General features: G+C 51.4%; 1 long non-coding RNA gene across 1 annotated transcript; it reads right to left on the reverse strand.

Moving 5' to 3' along the window:
- Positions 1 to 1,317: 1,317 nt before the first annotated feature.
- On the reverse strand, positions 1,318 to 3,162 carry LOC127918883 (uncharacterized). Its single transcript, XR_008101174.1, has 3 exons — positions 2,941 to 3,162; positions 2,599 to 2,810; positions 1,318 to 1,953 (listed from the first exon to the last, which is right to left on the reverse strand). It is a non-coding gene; the product is annotated as an uncharacterized LOC127918883 (long non-coding RNA).
- Positions 3,163 to 6,965: the final 3,803 nt, after the last annotated feature.

Raw genomic sequence — 6,965 nt, forward strand, 5'->3', positions numbered from 1 at the left:
TGAACGTGCCGTCCTTGGCCAGCTCTCCCGCTATCTCTCTCAGAATGACCTTCTTGATCCAAATCAGTCAGGTTTCAAGACTAGTCATTCAACTGAGACTGCTCTTCTCTGTATCACAGAGGCGCTCCGCACTGCTAAAGCTAACTCTCTCTCTTCTGCTCTCATCCTTCTAGACCTATCGGCTGCCTTCGATACTGTGAACCATCAGATCCTCCTCTCCACCCTCTACGAGTTGGGCATCTCCGGCGCGGCCCACGCTTGGATTGCGTCCTACCTGACAGGTCGCTCCTACCAGGTGGCGTGGCGAGAATCTGTCTCCTCACCACGCGCTCTCACCACTGGTGTCCCCAGGGCTCTGTTCTAGGCCCTCTCCTATTCTCGCTATACACCAAGTCACTTGGCTCTGTCATAACCTCACATGGTCTCTCCTATCATTGCTATGCAGACGACACACAATTAATCTTCTCCTTTCCCCCTTCTGATGACCAGGTGGCGAATCGCATCTCTGCATGTCTGGCAGACATATCAGTGTGGATGACGGATCACCACCTCAAGCTGAACCTCGGCAAGACGGAGCTGCTCTTCCTCCCGGGAAGGACTGCCCGTTCCATGATCTCGCCATCACGGTTGACAACTCCATTGTGTCCTCCTCCCAGAGCGCTAAGAACCTTGGCGTGATCCTGGACAACACCCTGTCGTTCTCAACTAACATCAAGGCGGTGGCCCGTTCCTGTAGGTTCATGCTCTACAACATCCGCAGAGTACGACCCTGCCTCACACAGGAAGCGGCGCAGGTCCTAATCCAGGCACTTGTCATCTCCCGTCTGGATTACTGCAACTCGCTGTTGGCTGGGCTCCCTGCCTGTGCCATTAAACCCCTACAACTCATCCAGAACGCCGCAGCCCGTCTGGTGTTCAACCTTCCCAAGTTCTCTCACGTCACCCCGCTCCTCCGCTCTCTCCACTGGCTTCCAGTTGAAGCTCGCATCCGCTACAAGACCATGGTGCTTGCCTACGGAGCTGTGAGGGGAACGGCACCTCAGTACCTCCAGGCTCTGATCAGGCCCTACACCCAAACAAGGGCACTGCGTTCATCCACCTCATCCACCTCTGGCCTGCTCGCCTCCCTACCACTGAGGAAGTACAGTTCCCGCTCAGCCCAGTCAAAACTGTTCGCTGCTCTGGCCCCCAATGGTGGAACAAACTCCCTCACGACGCCAGGACAGCGGAGTCAATCACCACCTTCCGGAGACACCTGAAACCCCACCTCTTTAAGGAATACCTAGGATAGGATAAAGTAATCCTTCTCACCCCCCTTAAAAGATTTAGATGCACTATTGTAAAGTGGCTGTTCCACTGGATGTCATAAGGTGAATGCACCAATTTGTAAGTCGCTCTGGATAAGAGCGTCTGCTAAATGACTTAAATGTAAATGTAAACACTACCTCACTGCCCTACAACATAACAGTACCCACCACCCTAAAGGACATCATAAGGCAGTACCCACCACCCTTCAACACAACAGTACTCCACCACCCTACAACACAACAGTACTCCACCACCCTACAACACAACAGTACCCACCAACCTCCAATACAACAGTACCCCACCACCCTACAACACAACAGTACCCCACCACCCTACAACACAACAGTACCCCACCACCCTAAAACACAACAGTACCCCACCACCCTACAGGACATCATAAGGCAGTACCCACCACCCTTCAACACAACAGTACCCCACCACCCTACAACACAACAGTACCCCACCACCCTAAACACAACAGTACCCCACCACCCTACAACACAACAGTACCCCACCACCCTAAAACACAACAGTACCCCACCACCCTAAAACACAACAGTACCCCACCACCCTACAACACAACAGTACCCCACCACCCTACAACACAACAGTACCCCACCACCCTACAACACAACAGTACCCCACCTCCCTAAAACACAACAGTACCCCACCACCCTACAACACAACAGTACCCCACCACCCTAAAACACAACAGTACCCCACCACCCTACAACACAACAGTACCCCCACCACCCTACAACACAACAGTACCCCACCTCCCTACAACACAACAGTACCCCACCACCCTTCAACACAACAGTACCCCACCACCCTACAACACAACAGTACTCCACCACCCTACAACACAACAGTACCCACCCACAACAGTACCCCACCACCCTACAACACAACAGTACCCCACCACCCTACAACACAACAGTACCCCACCACCCTACAACACAACAGTACCCCACCACCCTACAACATCATAAGGCAGTACCCACCACCCTTCAACACAACAGTACCCCACCACCCTACAACACAACAGTACCCCACCACCCTACAACACAACAGTACCCCACCACCCTACAACACAACAGTACCCCACCACCCTACAACACAACAGTACCCCACCACCCTACAACACAACAGTACCCCACCACCCTAAAACACAACAGTACCCCACCACCCTACAACACAACAGTACCCCACCACCCTAAACACAACAGTACCCCCACCACCCTAAAACACAACAGTACCCCACCACCCTACAACACAACAGTACCCCACCACCCTACAACACAACAGTACCCCACCACCCTACAACACAACAGTACCCCACCACCCTACAACACAACAGTACCCCACCACCCTACAACACAACAGTACCCCACCACCCTAAAACACAACAGTACCCCACCACCCTACAACACAACAGTACCCCACCACCCTACAACACAACAGTACCCCACCACCCTACAACACAACAGTACCCCACCTCCCTAAAACACAACAGTACCCCACCACCCTACAACACAACAGTACCCCACCACCCTACAATACAACAGTACCACCCTACAATACAACAGTACCCCACCACCCTACAACACAACAGTACCCCACCTACAACACCTAAAACACAACAGTACCCCACCACCCTACAACACAACAGTACCCCACCACCCTACAACACAACAGTACCCCACCACCCTACAACACAACAGTACCCACCACCCTACAATACAACAGTACCCCACCACCCTACAACACAACAGTACCCCACCACCCTACAACACAACAGTACCCACCACCCTACAATACAACAGTACCCCACCACCCTAAAACACAACAGTACCCCACCACCCTACAACACAACAGTACCCCACCACCCTAAAACACAACAGTACCCCACCACCCTACAACACAACAGTACCCCCACCACCCTACAACACAACAGTACCCCACCACCCTACAATACAACAGTACCCCACCACCCTACAACACAACAGTACCCCACCACCCTAAAACACAACAGTACCCCACCACCCTACAACATAACAGTACCCTCACAGCAGAACCAGCCAATCTCACAGCAGGGCAACAAATATATATATATTTATATGTATTTATTTATTTAACCTATATTTAACTAGGATCGTGTCACCTTTACCTTACCTGTCACCCTAGACCCACTCCATTTTGCTTACTGCCCCAATAGATCCACAGACAATGCAATCGCCATCACACTGCCCTATCCCATCTGGACAAGAGGAATACCAATGTAAGAATTATGTTCATTGACTACAGCTCAGCATTCAACACCATAGTACCCTCCAAGCTCATCATTAAGCTCCAGGCCCTGGGTCTGAGCCCCGCCCTGCACAAGCCCCCATCCTGTACGCCCTGTTCACCCATGACTGTGTGGCCAAGCTGGCTTCCAACTCAATCATCAAGTTTGCAGACAACACAACAGTAGTAGGCTTGATTACCAACAATGACGAGACAGCCTCACAGCTCTGGGTGTGTGGTGTCAGGAAAATATCTCTCACTCAACGTCAACAAAACAAAGGAGATGATCATGGACTTCAGGAAACAGCAGAGGGAGCACCCCCATATCGGCATCGACAGGACCGCAGTGGAGAAGGTGGAAAGTGAGGGCCCTCACCTCCTACAGCAGAAACAGCAGAGGGAGCACCCCCATATCGGCATCGACAGGACCGCAGTGGAGAAGGTGGAAAGTGAGGGCCCTCACCTCCTACAGCAGAAACAGCAGAGGGAGCACCCCCATATCGACATCGACGGGACCGCAGTGGAGAAGGTGGAAAGTGAGGGCCCTCACCTCCTACAGCAGAAACAGCAGAGGGAGCACCCCCATATCGACATCGACAGGACCGCAGTGGAGAAGGTGGAAGGTGAGGGCCCTCACCTCCTACAGCAGAAACAGCAGAGGGAGCACCCCCATATCGACATCGACAGGACCGCAGTGGAGAAGGTGGAAAGTGAGGGCCCTCACCTCCTACAGCAGAAACAGCAGAGGGAGCACCCCATATCGGCATCGACAGGACCGCAGTGGAGAAGGTGGAAAGCTTAACGTTCCTCGGTGTACACATCGCTGACAAACTGAAATGGTCCACCCACACAGACAGTGTGGTGAAGAAGGCGCAACAGCCTGTAACAGCAGGGCTCTCCAGAGGGTGGTGCAGTCTGCTCAACGCATCACCGGGGGCAAACTACCTGCCCTCCAGGACACATACAGCACCCGATGTTACAGGAAGGCCATAAAGATCATCAAGGACAACAACCACCCGAGCCACTGCCTGTTCACCACGCTATCATCCAGAAGGCGAGGTCAGTACAGGTGCATGAAAGCTGGAACCGAGAGACTTAAAAACAGCTTCTATCTCAAGGCCATCATACTGTTAAATAGCCATCACTAGCACATGAGAGGCTGCTGCCTATATACATAGACTTGAAAACACTGGCCACTTTAATAAATGGAACACGAGTCACTTTAATAATATTTACATATCTTGCATTACTCATCTCATATGTATATACTGTATTCTATACTATTCTACTGTATCTTAGTCTATGACATGTGCAGAGTCTCAATTTGGTTTTTGTCCTATTTTGTGAATTATTGGTTGGTGAGTGGACCCAGACCTCACAACCATAAAGGGCAATGGGTTCTATAACTGATTCAAGTATTGTTAGCCGGATCCTAATTGTTAGGTCAAATTTTATGTTCCTTTTGTTGGCATAGAAGGCCCTTCTTGCCTCTCAGTTGGTTCACATCTTTGTGGAATCTCTCTCTCTCTCAGGGCTTGGCATTGTGCCATCTTCTTCATCTGGAGATATTCAAGCTACATGTCTGAAAGGAGAAGAAGAGCGAGCCCCTCCTATTGTGTGGGTCCTAGAGAGGGCCTTGAACCCTGCCATTCTTCTCTTTCTCTCTGTCAGCTGACTGTGAGGACAGGGGACCCCCGAATAAGAATAACGGCCCTCCCCATTCAAATGACCAGGGTTATAGGCTCTAAGCCCATTCTAGAGTGACTATTTGTATGCCCAGCGCTTCCCCGCTCCTTATCCTCTTCAACGTCTTTCACACCAATGAAAAGCTCCCTCCTGTTTCTGGTCTTTTCTCTGATGGGCTCTTTCTTCTGTCATCCCTACGATCCCCTCCTCAGGAGTGACAGACGCTAACCTTCCTCCATCTGCCCAAAATAATGACCACCACAGGCTTTATGGAGACACTGTGGAAGGAGACCTGAGAGAAGTGGAGACAGAGAGCAGGGGAGAGGGAGAGGAAGCTTTGCTTTATGGAGACGTGGTGGGGACGAGGGGTCAGGGGAGGGAGGGAGGGAGAGGAGAGAGAGAGAGAGGGAGGGAGAGAGGGGGAGGGAGAGAGAGGGTGGAGGGAGGGGAGAGGGGGAGGGAGGGAGAGGGGGAGGGAGGGAGAGAGTGGAGGGAGAGAGGGGGAGGAGGGAGGGAGGGAGAGGGAGGGGAGAGAGAGAGGGAGGAGGGAGAGAGAGAGGGAGGGAGAAAGGGGGAGGGAGGGAGGGAGGGAGAGGGGGAGAGGGGGAGGGAGGGTGGAGGGAGGAGAGAGAGAGGATGGAGGGAGGGAGGGAGAGAGGGGGGGGGAGAGAGAGAGAGAGAGCGAGGGAGGGAGAGAGGGGGGAGGGAGGGTGGAGGGAGGGAGGGAGAGAGGGTGGGGGAGGGAGGGAGGGAGGGGGGAGGGAGGGAGGGAGAGAGAGAGGATGGAGGGAGAGAGGGGGAGGGGAGAGAGAGAGAGGGAGAGAGAGACCCCCAGATCAGATGTGCTGTCTGTCTGTTTTCCCAGTCTATAGACATCTCTCTCCTCTATGTCTGTCTATACACTCACCTCCATTGTCCTCACAGCTCACACCAATTTTCATGGCCTTGCCTCAATGAAGCCCCCAGTAAGAGCTTTACAGCCTGCAACCGTAAGGCAGATCCATTCTAAACTTAAGGCTCTTGAGTTATGACTTTTCAACCTCTGCCCATATCGTGGAATCAAAACTCAAAATATTTATTTAATGGAAGCTTCTCTAATGTCAAAGATGTAAAGTGTGGTGTACCACAGGGCAGCTTTCTAGACCCTCTACTCTTTTCACCAATTAAAAAAAAAAAAAAAAATTACCTTTATTTTACTAGGCAAGTCATTTAAGAACAAATTCTTATTTTCAATGACGGCCTAGGAACAGTGGGGTTAACTGTCTGTTCAGGGGCAGAACGACAGATTTGTACCTTGTCAGCTCGGGGATTTGAACTTGCAACCAGGGTAGCCTAGTCCAACGCTCTAACCACTAGGCTACCCTGCCGCCCCAATGACCTGACACTGGCATTAAACAGAGCATGTGTCCATATACGCTGATGATTCAACCATATAAGCATCAGCAACCACAGCTAATGAAGTTAAAGAGTTGCCCTCTGTTTTGGAATGGGTGACCAGTAATAAACTGGCCCTGAATATCTCTAAAAGTAAGAGCATTGTATTTGGTACAAATCATTCCCTAAATTATAGACCTCAGCTGAATCTGGTATTGAATGGTGTGACTGTTGAGCAAGTTGAGGAGACTACATTTCTTGGTGTTGCCTTAGATTGTAAACTGTTCTGCTCAAAACATATTGATTAA

Source organism: Oncorhynchus keta, unplaced genomic scaffold (assembly GCF_023373465.1).
Source record: "Oncorhynchus keta strain PuntledgeMale-10-30-2019 unplaced genomic scaffold, Oket_V2 Un_contig_15169_pilon_pilon, whole genome shotgun sequence".
Lineage (NCBI taxonomy): Eukaryota > Metazoa > Chordata > Actinopteri > Salmoniformes > Salmonidae > Oncorhynchus > Oncorhynchus keta.